Below are 12,267 nucleotides of genomic sequence, written 5' to 3'. Positions count from 1 at the left end.
TAGTATGGAGCTAAAATAGTTCATCAAATATGGAATATATATTGTTGTAGCTCGTTTCAGGCAACGGCAACGTTCATTTCACTGATGTACATGGCGTAAATCATGCCAAATTTCTTTACCATTCCTTACCATACAACCAAGGTCGTTGTGAGCAGAAATGACAGCATTGCTTCCAAAATGCCGCGAAAGCACAGAGGGTGAAGGAAGTATGCTTGGGGAACGGACGAGGCAAAAAAAGAAAAAAGAACGTAGAAGGAATGAATATGAGGATAGACGTTCACTGAAGTATAGAAGAGCCAATTACAATTATCCCAACAGTTATATGTAAACTGTACTGTCAACAACGATAAAGTAACCCTGGTGTGGATGTCTAACGGGAAATTAAACAGTTTTAATAAAAAATGAGCAATTAATTCATTCACATTAATGAGTATTTCAGTAAACCTGAAGTTATATATAACAAAAAACAAAACAAATTCCGTGGCTTGAGTACGCGAGCGACTATACCGACCGAGCGACCGCCGCTTGTCAGCGAAGTTAGTGCTAACTGTAGGGGATAGAGGGTGTCGCGTGGTCAGCGCAACGAAACCCCACGGTCATTAATTTCGGTTTTCTAGACCGGAGCCGCTATTTCCTTGAAATAGCTCCTCAGTTATCATCACGAGGTTGAGTGGACCCCGTTCCAGACCCACTACTTCTCAGAAAATCTGGTAGCGCCGGGAATCGAACCCAGGACCTCTGGAACTCTGACAACTAGACCACAGAGGCGGTCGAAGATTAACATTCTTTAAATTATACTGAAGTAAAATAGTTTCGAGAAAAGAAACACATTTTGCAGAAACAGAGTAACAGATTTCCACAGCGGTATAGAGACGATTTTACTGCTACAACATGGTTGCCAAATGTGTTGTATCAGCGTGTATTTCGCTGTTCTTAGAGCAATGCAAGCGACACTGATCGCATCGGGCAGTGTGCCTCCCACATCCGGTTTTACAAGGTTCGCAGTGGAAAAGAATGATTCACGTGAATAAGCAGAGGAAAGAGGTGACAGAGTAGCCACAGCCGCATTCCCCATACAAATTCAAGTTACATGAATGGCAGGCCAATCAGTGGCCCCCGTGCCGAGTGGACCCAGTTGGACTCCACCGCCCACTAAGCGAATTAAAAAAAAAATACATGAATGGCAACATTTGCTTCTATGATATTGGAAAACTGTTTTGATCATTTTTCCATATATGGATTTTCGTTGGTTTTGAGATCAACATTACGTTTATTTTGGGTGAAAAAGTACTTAAAACGGTTATTTCCATTACTTAGTTATTTACTTACGTACGGAGCTGAGCCCTACTTGAGGAGAAGCCAAATCTGCAGCTACTCAAGAATTTCCCAGCATTTTACGGAACCCGAAGGTTCATTACCGTGATCACGAGAGCCCTCCACTGGTCCGTATCCTGAGCCAGATGAATTCAATCCATACCATCTCATTCTATCTCCCTAAGATCCATTTTAATATTCCATATCACGTTTAAATATTTTGAGACTGATTACGAAATCGTTTGCTTTCGTACACGCAATGTCAATAGTTTTCCCAACGTCTTGTAATTTGGTATTCATATTATTCATATGTACAGAAACATTCGTGGAAACCAGTATCTACTGATACATCCAACATGACATACTTTTAGAACTATTAGTTGCCCGTTGGTTAAAAACATGCGAACTGAATCCACACACTCAACTAAACTTTTAAGCAAACAACTTCCGCTTAGCGAACGAACATTTTTATACATGAGTAACCTTTTGCATGCCGAACGCAATGGCCGCGTGGTCTTAGGCATGAACTGTCTTCGCTCACTCGGACTCTGGGATCGTGGGTTCGAATCCCACTCAAGGTATGGATGTCTGTAATGTGTGTATTTATTCTATTTGTGTTGTTCTGTGTGTAGGTAGAGACCTTGCAACGGGCTGATTCACCGTTCAAGGAGTTCTACCGATTGTGCATAGGATCAAAAAACTGAAAAGCGTCCAAGGCCCAACAAAGGGCTGTAGAGCCATAATAATAATCCTTTGCATATCGAATTAACCTCACTCAGTGGAGACTGCAATTGCAGTTTCTTTAAAGCTTGTGTAACGATATAATTAACTTACTATTTCCGCTACAATTTAGCATTATATAATTCAGTTCCTTCGGGCCGGCCTTGGCATACAGTCTCCGCGTGTGCAATACAATGGAGGCCTAGCAGTGGATGTCCGACAGTGTTGCAAACACTGTTACAAAACCTAAAACCTTACCAATAGTACTGGATGTACCATCGGTAGTTACAGACATTCTTTTTGTAAGGCCGGCGTGTGAATCACAGGCTTAACTTGCAGCCGCCTTATATACATACGTCCCTGAGGTATTTCCACATCAAGATGCCAAATTAATTACCTCTTCATGTTTCATCAATAACAGAATATCGAGTAATAATATCGAGACGAGCTGAAACGGAAACGGAAACAACGGACCTTCGTCAGGATACACACAAAAGAGATTACAGAACCTAATATCGATTTTAACAGATCTGCTAAGTTAGTTCGGCTCTTAAATATGCCACAGAAGGTACAGCTACTGACTACGGGCTGCAAGGCCGGGGTTTTATTCCCGGCAGGGACAAATTATTCTCTTCTCCATAGCGTCCAGACCGGCTCTGTGGCCCACCCAGCCTCCTATTCAATGGGTACAGGAGGTTCTTTCGCTTGGGGTAAAGCGGCCGGGTCGTGAAACTGACGTGCACACAGATCCAACAAAATGACACGTGCAAAGCGTCTGCTTTCACTTATCCAGGACTGTTAATTAAAGTCGGGCAGACGTTATCCCTACTTCCCTTCTTGGCAGACAGAGAGCCTGGGGCCCAATGGAAATGCGTGTCACTGCCATTATCAGGGGCAGCAATAAAATGAAACCAGTCGGACTGACATAAATACTCAGTGTTCTCTCTCTCTCTCTTTACATATGACATTTATATCCGAGAGCGACTGCCTCTGTGGTCTAGTGGTCAGACTTCTGGCTACAGATACAGAGCTCCGGTTTCGATTCACGGCGCTACCAGATTTTCTGAGAAGCAGTGGGTTTGGAGCGGTGTCCACTCAGCCTCGTGAGGATAACTGAGGAGCTATTTCAAGGAAATAGCGGCTCCGGTCTAGAAAACCGTAATTAACGGCCGTGGGGATCCGTTGCCCTGACCACGTGACACCCTCTATCCGCTACAGCTGGCACTAACTTCGTCGACAAGCGGCGGTCGGTCGGTCGGTATAGTTCGCTTGCGGAATACAGGCCACAGAGTTTGTTTTTGTTCTGCGTAACAGATTTCGGAAACGTAGTGGTTTCAGCAAACTCGGATGATGGACGAGGACAAGACAGTAGTTTTAAACAATAAACATGCTATATATCGTAGAAAGATTGGAAGACTGGTGAAGCTAAATTGAAAAAGATCTGAGAGGAGACGGTCTTGTGGCATTTTTGGGGGTACCATTCCCACATTTCTATGGACGGAATGAGTAAACGCCTTAAAATCCCCCCGTCATGGCACTCGATATCCGAGTCAAGTTTCAAACACGGGATTTCTCGAATAGCATGCCTGAGTGCTAACGATATAGTCACCACGCTAGATGTCAGCGTGTTGGTATATGGAAACAGCCATTTTCAGCTTCAAGCACTGTGTCGGTTTGAAGATTGATCACCCAGTGGTCGTGGAGGCCGTCCTGTGCCTTTCAATTCTGTTGGTTTATAAAAGTTCTATGTTTCAGAATTCCAGATTCGCAAAGACGTAATAGATGGTCCTTTCCATTCATTTTATACGCTCTTTTCTCCTGTACATTGTCAGTTTTTTTTCAAAATCGTCGTCTTATTTCTTAATGATTCCATCTCTAATTTTCATTATTTTCAGGTTATTAATTCATTTCGTCCCTTAGGGCATAAAATTCGATTCAATTTTCTTTATGTACATTCTAGCTTATTATCCGACAGCCCAATTACAAAGTGAATAGGAGTAAAGAAAACGAAATAAAACACACACAAACAGAACAAAAAATGCAATTTATATAAATTTAATAATAATAATAATTCCATTAATTCAAATAAATGTTGGCATTATGAACTGAGAAAAGTAACACATTTACAATTAATACAAGCAGCATTTAATGACTGGAGGCACAACGTCTTATATAAAATATAACATCAAGAAATAATTAAAACTTTAAATACTTGTATATCGATAGGCGAAAAGAAAAAAAAAAAGGTGAAGCTATCTCTGTAACAGGCGTGGAGGACCATAGGGCTGTGAGACGTCGAGGCTCACACATCTTCTAGGCAATTGGCTCACAGATGGTGAGATTGTCAGCTTGAAGCCCAGCCGCTTTTCCTTCAGGAGACCTTCATTATCCTTTGGGTACGAGGCTGCGAGGGCCACAGAGCCGGTCTGGATGCTATGCAGAAGTTAACAATCTGTTATCCCTGACTGCAAAACTTGATAAAAGAACCCAAGCATCTGTGCCTTTAGCTGGATTCGAACCCATGTACATGGCCTGGGGCCGAGAGTTGGGTTTGGAGAATCTGTAGGGTGAGCTGCCAAACACGGGAGAACGTAGCAAAGTTCGCGAGGCTTGCGATTTTGATTTTAACTTCATTCGGGCTGAAGGTCACACTGATAGTGCACGCATATCGTTGAGTGTTTGTCCGGGTTGTAATCAATTCTTGACCAAGCCTTTAAATTATTCCAATCAAAGACTGAACTCAGATGAGCAATAAAAATATTTAATTACCAAACAATTATAAATAAAAGTGAAGTCCTTGTGCTCAACCAGTTAATCGCCACGTCATGAAGACATATAAGGGAGTGGAGGAATAGCTCCACCTTGCTTGACCTTGGCACTAGATATAAGTGAGTGGTCAACTTCACGCCGTTGTCGCTTTACGCCCGGGAGAAAAGCCCCCCGTACCCACTGGATAGGGGGGCGGCAAAGTCGGCCGAAATAATTATAAATAGTAATTTAAATTAACATTACAACAACAGAACTTCCAAGTGAAACCATTCAATTTATAACTTCAGAGACGACAATGGAAGGAAGTCACTTAAATTATACGTACTTTACACCACAAAGAGTCCAGTCTTCTGGAATGCAATACTGTGTAGTCCGACAGAAGTCCACTGATGTTTCGGAGAACCACCTGCCGCCTATTTCGCCTATTTGTTGCTTGGCTTAGTCTTCCACCCTGAATGTGGAGGAAGCATGGTCATTCGAAATATCGGTCGATTTCTACCGGACTACACGGCGTTATATTGCAGAAGACTGCACCCTTAACAGTCAACGCCATGAGCACCTCAAACCCAATGCTTTGTAGACAGTTGGTTCGAATCTCGGCTGGGCTAGCAAATATCGCGAGTGAGTGTTTTGTACGTGACTTCAGCAAGTTGTAAGGCAGATCTTACAAATACAAGAGTTCATTAAGAAAAAGTAGAGTATAGGTATCCTTGTAACAGGCAGTGAAGGCCCATAGGGTTGTGAGATGTTGAGGCTCCCACATTTTCTAGACAATCCGCTTATAGATGGCGGTAAGGTTGTCAGCCTTACGCGCTGGCCGCCCTTTACAACCCAAGAATATTCCTGGTACTCATTTCTGTTAGAGGCTGAGTCGACCCCAGGGCCATAGTGGGGCTGGAAGGATTAAAAAATCCACCTCATCGGGATTCGATCCCCCGACCTTCCGGCTTTTAGTATAGTGCCTCAACCAACTACGCTACCGTGTGCCCCCAGGTGTACTCAGAAACCTCATAAAACGGTCTGAGATTGCGAAGTTCACTTAAGTGCGCCCGGATTGGCCGAAACTGGCGGCCACTTGATATCGAAAACACATCGTTAATACGTGTAGAAACGACAGGACCCCAAAAGAGAGGCGAATCTTTAATCGATGCTACCGTAAGGGCGGCCTCACACCAACTGCGTCAAGACAAGCATCAAGACATGAGACAAAAGATGCAGTCTTGCTTCATTCGTGATTGAGACTCGAGTCCGCACACCGAAGTAGCACGTGTCTGCATCCTATCACATCTTCTCTAGTTGAAGACATGACATCATGCCGATAAAGTACACTGGCGCTGTTCCTTGAGTACTGATGTCTGAGTCTTGACGCACAGAAAAGGAACATGCCGAGTCTTGCTGTACGTGTCTGCAGCATGAAGCTGACGTCAGCATCATGACTCAGACCGGTGTGCGGCGGTTTTCAACTGTACTCATTTCTTTGCGTCATGTCGCAGCCATCGTGTCTTGACTGTTACATGTCTTGACGCATGCCGGTGTGCGGCATATTAATCGAGCGTCCGCTGTAATCTCTTTCCGAATGTTTAACTGTTTACCATTCCTAAACGTCTTCCTATCTGGTTCAATGCTACACATGCTATGCAGCGTCATTAAATCGGTCTGACCTTAGAACCAATGACGTAGGACTTCTGTACGGAGTTCGATACGATAATTTGCATAATATTTTTAGAGTTCAGATATGGATACGGAATTTGAACACAAAGATAACCACAAAAAGAGAGTGCATTCCTCATCTTCACTGTTTTCATCCTGTTGTATATCACGATTGGTGGAATTTGGCCGTCAACACAACAATACAAATAAACCAATGTGAGTAGTTCGATTGGTTTATTTTTATTGTTGTGTTGACGGCCAGACACCAGCAATGCATTTCTCATGCTTAGCGGTCCGTAGGAAACCCGGAAATGAATTTGGAACCACGAAAAGGAACAAATTATTTCGATTAGCAATGGCTCTGCAGTTTCATGCAATCTGAACGAACTGAGTGAGGCCCAAGCTACGGCGCGTAGGAGCCTGTAATGTAGGATAGGCATAACTTGTTGACAACACATTAAAACTGGTCAACAGTAAGGGCTCTACTGTACTCCTCACGGACGAAATAGATTGATAATGTCTACTTACTGTAGGTCTAACATGAGCAAATATGGTTTTTATATTTTTTTTTGACTGACTCGACAGTCCCCTTGGGCCCTGGTCTCTGATTCTTTTTAAGTTTCATGATCATTTTACACTGGTAGGACTCCTTGGACGGGTGATCAGCTCGCAAGGCCTCTATCTAAACACATGACAACACAAACGCAGAATAAACACATGCACATACCAAACATCCATGCCTTGTGTGGGATTCGAAACCACGATTCCGGCTTCCGAGCAAGCGAAGACAGTTAATGCCTTAGGCCGCTGGGCTACCGTGACCGGCTTGTTTTTATAACAGTCGGCGTTAAACTGCGATTTTTAAGTGCCAATTTTTACACGTAGGAACCGAATGAATACTACAAAGAAATACACCGAATGACCAGATTTAAGGTGTTACGAAATTTCATTCTAATTTTGGGATTTATTATTTCTGAGCGCTTTGAACAAGCCCAGTATCAACATGTTTTAACACGAATGAAATTTTTTAGACAAAATTTTCTCCATTTTTAAATCCAGTGCTCATTGTCCTTAATTGGACAGATTGTATGAATCTATCTCAAAAAAAAAAAAATTAAATCGAATGTGGGCAGGATAAATCATCTTGAGAACTGGTATTACGTCGTTTATGCAGTTTGGTGTTTTTGTTGAGTGATGCCACAATGTAAAACCCATTCCACTACCCAAAAAAGAGCCCCGACACGCTTCGCGATCAAATAGGTCAGCGATTACGACGTTTAATGGCGAGCAGTACACCACATGCAGCAGACCGCAACACATTTTGCGTCATACTGTAACAAATGGCAGAGGCTTGAGAAATGTGCAGACAGCGCAGTGTGAAACCGCCTAAGCAATGCTTTCGCAAGTTCGAATCCCGAATGGATGTTCATGTGTTATGATGTACTGTTTCTCCATTCATTGCTTATTTAATGACGATTTAAACAGCTCACATTACACAGCGTCGAACGACAGAATTTTTAGGGAACAGTAAATTGTAAAACACTGGAAGGAAACAGCTCTGGCGGAATTTAGGACATTATCCCGGCATCCTTCTGGAGGCATTCAGGAAAACCACGAAATGCTTCAGTCAAGATAGCTGGTTTCCGAGCCGAGATACGTATACGCGGACCGCCTCTGTGATCTAGTGGTCAGAGTTCCTGGCGACAGTTCCAGAGGTCCAGGGTTCGATTCCCGGCGCCATCAGATTTTCTGAGAAGTAGTGGGTCTGGAACTGGGCCCACTCAGCCTCGTGAGGATAACTGAGGAGCTACTTGAATGGAAAAACGAAATTAACGGCCGTGGGGATTCGTTGCGCTGACCACGCGACACCCACTATCCGCTCGGTCGGTATAGTTCGCTGGCAGACTAAAGCCACGGAGTTTTTTTTTATACGTATCCGCGGCTTCGAAACAGACGGCTGCCCCAGCACAACAGACTGGTTCCATAACCAAAGAGGGCTATGATCTCTCTAAATGGAACACAGACAACCTTCAACGTTCGAGCAGGAGATGCAGCGTCACTAAGGACTGTATTACTTAGGGGCCTGAGTACCTAACTAGAGATACAGTATCCTTCTGGAAAGCGGTTTTTGCATGAAGAAGATGTCTTGCTTCCAACTTGCGAGGCACATGTCCAGTCAACTTAACATTTCTACGTTAAAAACACTAATTGCTAAGTATTTATCCGCTACTGGCTACATCCCTCTCAGGTCCAAGTGTTCTCCTAAGTACTCTCTTCTCTAACATCCTAAATCTATGCTCCTCTCCCACAGAATATTATGTAACATTGTAGGTTTTGGAAATGAGGCTGGCAAATTAGTACTGTACAATAAATTGTATCAATCTTTTCCTTAATCTAATTTGAACTTAATTTCGTCATGAATATGTTTTGTTTCTGTTACTGCTGAGAAGGTGAACTGTTATACGATAAAACGGTAAGTCTGCCGGTTAGTATTCTGTCCTGTACTCTGGGTACCAGACATTACCACACCTGGAACAATGTCCCCATTAATTCAGTTAGACCTTACAGTGTGTGACTTGGCCGCGCCATAGCTCAAGCGGTTAGTCGCTGCCTTTCCACAGCGGCGGCCTGGGTTCGATTCCGGGTCTGGTCAAGTGGGATTTGTGGTGGACAAAGTGGCGCTGGGACAGGTTTTTTCCGAGTACTTCGGTTTCCCCTGCCAATCTTCATTCCACCAATTGCTCCACAATCACCCTCACCTATCATGTGGGGCTGGTACAATAGGCCAGAAGTGGCCGCAGTGCAAGGGACTCAGTCCCACCCCACTAGCAATAAAAGAAAATAATACAGTGTGTGTGTATGTGTGTGACTTTAGAGGTTCTTGTCGTGTGACCTCGAAATAAATGACGGACGTCAGTGTGTCAAATCTAGTCCAGATCGCTTTGTTCGTTTGACCCCACAGCATCCGTCTCAGAAGCGTTGAAGTAATGTAAGAACTGTCTCGAGGTTTAAAGTTGTTACCATGCAATCAGAAGTTTCGTCTCCGTTGCCGAGTACTGTACGATTACAACTTATAAATCCTGAGAATTTGTTTGTGAAGGCACACGTTTAGGCAGCGTTCGGGTCGCGATGTGGATATGGAGTTTGAACACATGACTAGTCAGGAACTTTACCTCCAGAGACACGCGAGTTTAGAATGCTTCAACAAGATAATGGGCCGCCTCTGTGGTCTAGTGGTCAGAGTTCCTGGCTACAAATCCAGAGGTACAGGGTTCGATCCCCGGTGCCACCAGATTTTCTGAGAAGTAGTGGGCCTGGAACGGGGTCCATTCAGCCTCATGAGGATAATTGAGGAGCTACTTCAAGGAAATAGCGGCTCCTGTCTAGAAAACCGAGATTAACGGCCGTGTGGATCCGTTGCGCTGACCATGACACACCCTCTATCCGCTACAGTTGGCACTAACTTCGCCGACAAGAGGCGGTTGCTTGGGTAGTTAGGGCTAAATTTAGCGGATAGAGCGCAACGAATCCCCAAGGCCGTTAATCTCGGTTTTCTAGACAGGAGCCGCTATTTCCTTGAAGTAGCTCCTCAATTATCCTCATGAGGCTGAATGGACCCCGTTCCAGACCCCCTACTTGTCAGAAAATCTGGTCGCGCCGTGAATCGAGCCCGGGTCCCCTGGATCTGTAAGCAGGAACCCTGACCACTAGACAATAAAGAGACTAATACTCTGAAGATGATGAACTAATCCAGTATGAAACTCCACAAGGTGATGCAAAAGCCGTGGAGCTACACAGGGGATTTTTACGGTTGTCAATGATCAAACCCGCCAAAGTGATTTCCAATAGTTTCGAAGAGTCATAACGAAATATTACATAATACATTCTGCACACAATATTTTACGTTGTAGCTACTCCATTTCGGTTATTCATCCTAACACTGGAATGTATTAATTACTTTTCTTGCATAAAATAAAACGCACGTGATAACATGCTGCCTTTTGTCAAGGCCCACACAAGCAGTGAAGTTCCGCGTCGTTATTAGCAGTCACTAGAGTAATCAATCACGAACGTTCCCTGGTGAAAGTGGGTAATAATAACTCACTTTCACTGAAATTGGCAGCGAGTACTGACTTTTACAGTCAGTGCAGTGGTGTTTTAATATCTAGTAGTAAACTGTCCATAAGAGTGACGTCATCAGACTCATTCGTGTCAACTGACGGAAGGAACATTTTACAAGTCACATCTTTTGTTAGTAAACCTGGTAACAACAGCGGACATACAGTTTTATAAAGGAGTTACTCAAGATTTTTCTTGCTTCATCGACTTCAACGTTCATGATTACATATACAGATGCATTCCTCCAGAGGCAGCCACGCTCCAGCTAGGCTTATGGCTGTCTGCATACAATAAAATATTGCTTTCCTTTATATTTCGGTAAACATACACCATGCTGATTAACGTTTCTCATAAAAGTTACAGACATTAATTAGACCTGCACTTTATATATACGAATATTATGTATACATTTGTTCGCGCCATGATCACAGTCCTATTTTTAAGAATACTAACGAACTTCGATTTGATGTTACGTAACACAGGAGTTACAGCGATAAGAATCTTTCTGTTCAACATCGCAGTGTTTCGATCCACTCTATGGCCATCCTGTTATCCTAATGGGTATCGGGTTAAAACGGCTGAAACGTAATGCAGACTATTCGTTTCCTTGTCGTGCACAGTTCTTAAATGCATGGAGCTTTATCTCCATAGCCGTTATACACCTTCATGAACGTGGTGTAAAAGTATGCCTGTAATACAGCACTGCGCTCCGAAGTTCGGCAGTTCATACGATACCCAAAATATTATCGAAGTCTCTGACTTCAGCAATTTATATAGCGTCCTTAAGTAATGAAGCAGTTGACTTACCAAGCGTCCAATATCCTGAAAATCGGGTCGCGTTAAACACTCTACATTCCAAGCTTCAATTCCGTCACAACTGACGTGAAATGGACATAAACATGACGTGCGGGTAGAAAACCCTGTTCTCATTGCGCCAACGTTTGTTATAAATACTTTTCTACATTGTGGAGGGCTCTTTATCACAAATCACAAATCTCTGTCGTAATGACACTAAAATGCTCAAACCGTGGTCATATCACGTGCGAAACTGTAGGGACTAACTTCCTGTTGTTCTGCTGTTAAAAATGTGGGGGATGGGACATTAAACGAACGGCACTTACGGGAACTTCACGGTTAACTTCCGCCCCTTTAGGTTTGTCCCACAAACATCGTTAAAGAAGAATACACAGTTTGCTATTCAACCCGGATCTCATAAGTTACCTACCTTTCACGGATCCTTCAGCATTCAGGCCGCTGAACCACAAACATGTTATGCAGAGGCAATATCCAGTACAATTTTAACAAAGAGAACACCTGCTTTTGTCATGACATGCACTCACACAAGCACTTCATAACTCACAGCTCTGGCCGCGCAAACCAGACTGACTCATCTTCACTGCCAGTCGCGCATCAAACAATCCCCTCCATGCTGCTTGCTGCGCCACACGATTGTTGCACTTTCACGCTCATAATGTAGTTTTCTGGCTCGGCCCTCGACTTCACGACTGATACTAATCTGGACACTGATTACAGTTTCTTTGCTAGTATGTGGTTACTACGTAGTTACGACCCAGCAACAATTTACAAATTCTTTGCTGGCAGTCTATGTGGCTAAATTTCGAGACATGGCTTTTAGAAGTGTTGTAGTGCCAACACCGGGACTTTATTGGAGACCCGGCCACTGTTTACCTTTTA

At 43.5% G+C, this 12,267-nt stretch overlaps 1 protein-coding gene across 3 annotated transcripts in view; it reads right to left on the bottom strand.

Moving 5' to 3' along the window:
* LOC111862705 (sn1-specific diacylglycerol lipase beta) overlaps positions 1-11,988 on the bottom strand; it is a 71,812-nt gene extending 59,824 nt beyond the window's left edge. For 2 of the 3 annotated variants that reach the window (XM_023848342.2, XM_023848350.2), the window contains exon 1: positions 11,798-11,988. The gene's annotated coding sequence lies outside the window, so the exon portion shown is untranslated. The remainder of the gene's footprint in view (positions 1-11,797) is intronic. The other variant, XM_023848325.2, reaches the window with a different exon arrangement.
* Between the last annotated feature and the right edge of the window lie 279 nt (positions 11,989-12,267).

The sequence above is a fragment of the Cryptotermes secundus genome, unplaced genomic scaffold (assembly GCF_002891405.2).
Source record: "Cryptotermes secundus unplaced genomic scaffold, Csec_1.0 scaffold1105, whole genome shotgun sequence".
NCBI classification, from domain to species: domain Eukaryota; kingdom Metazoa; phylum Arthropoda; class Insecta; order Blattodea; family Kalotermitidae; genus Cryptotermes; species Cryptotermes secundus.
Note: the sequence above shows the minus strand (reverse complement) of the source record. Positions and strands in the feature narration are given on the sequence as shown.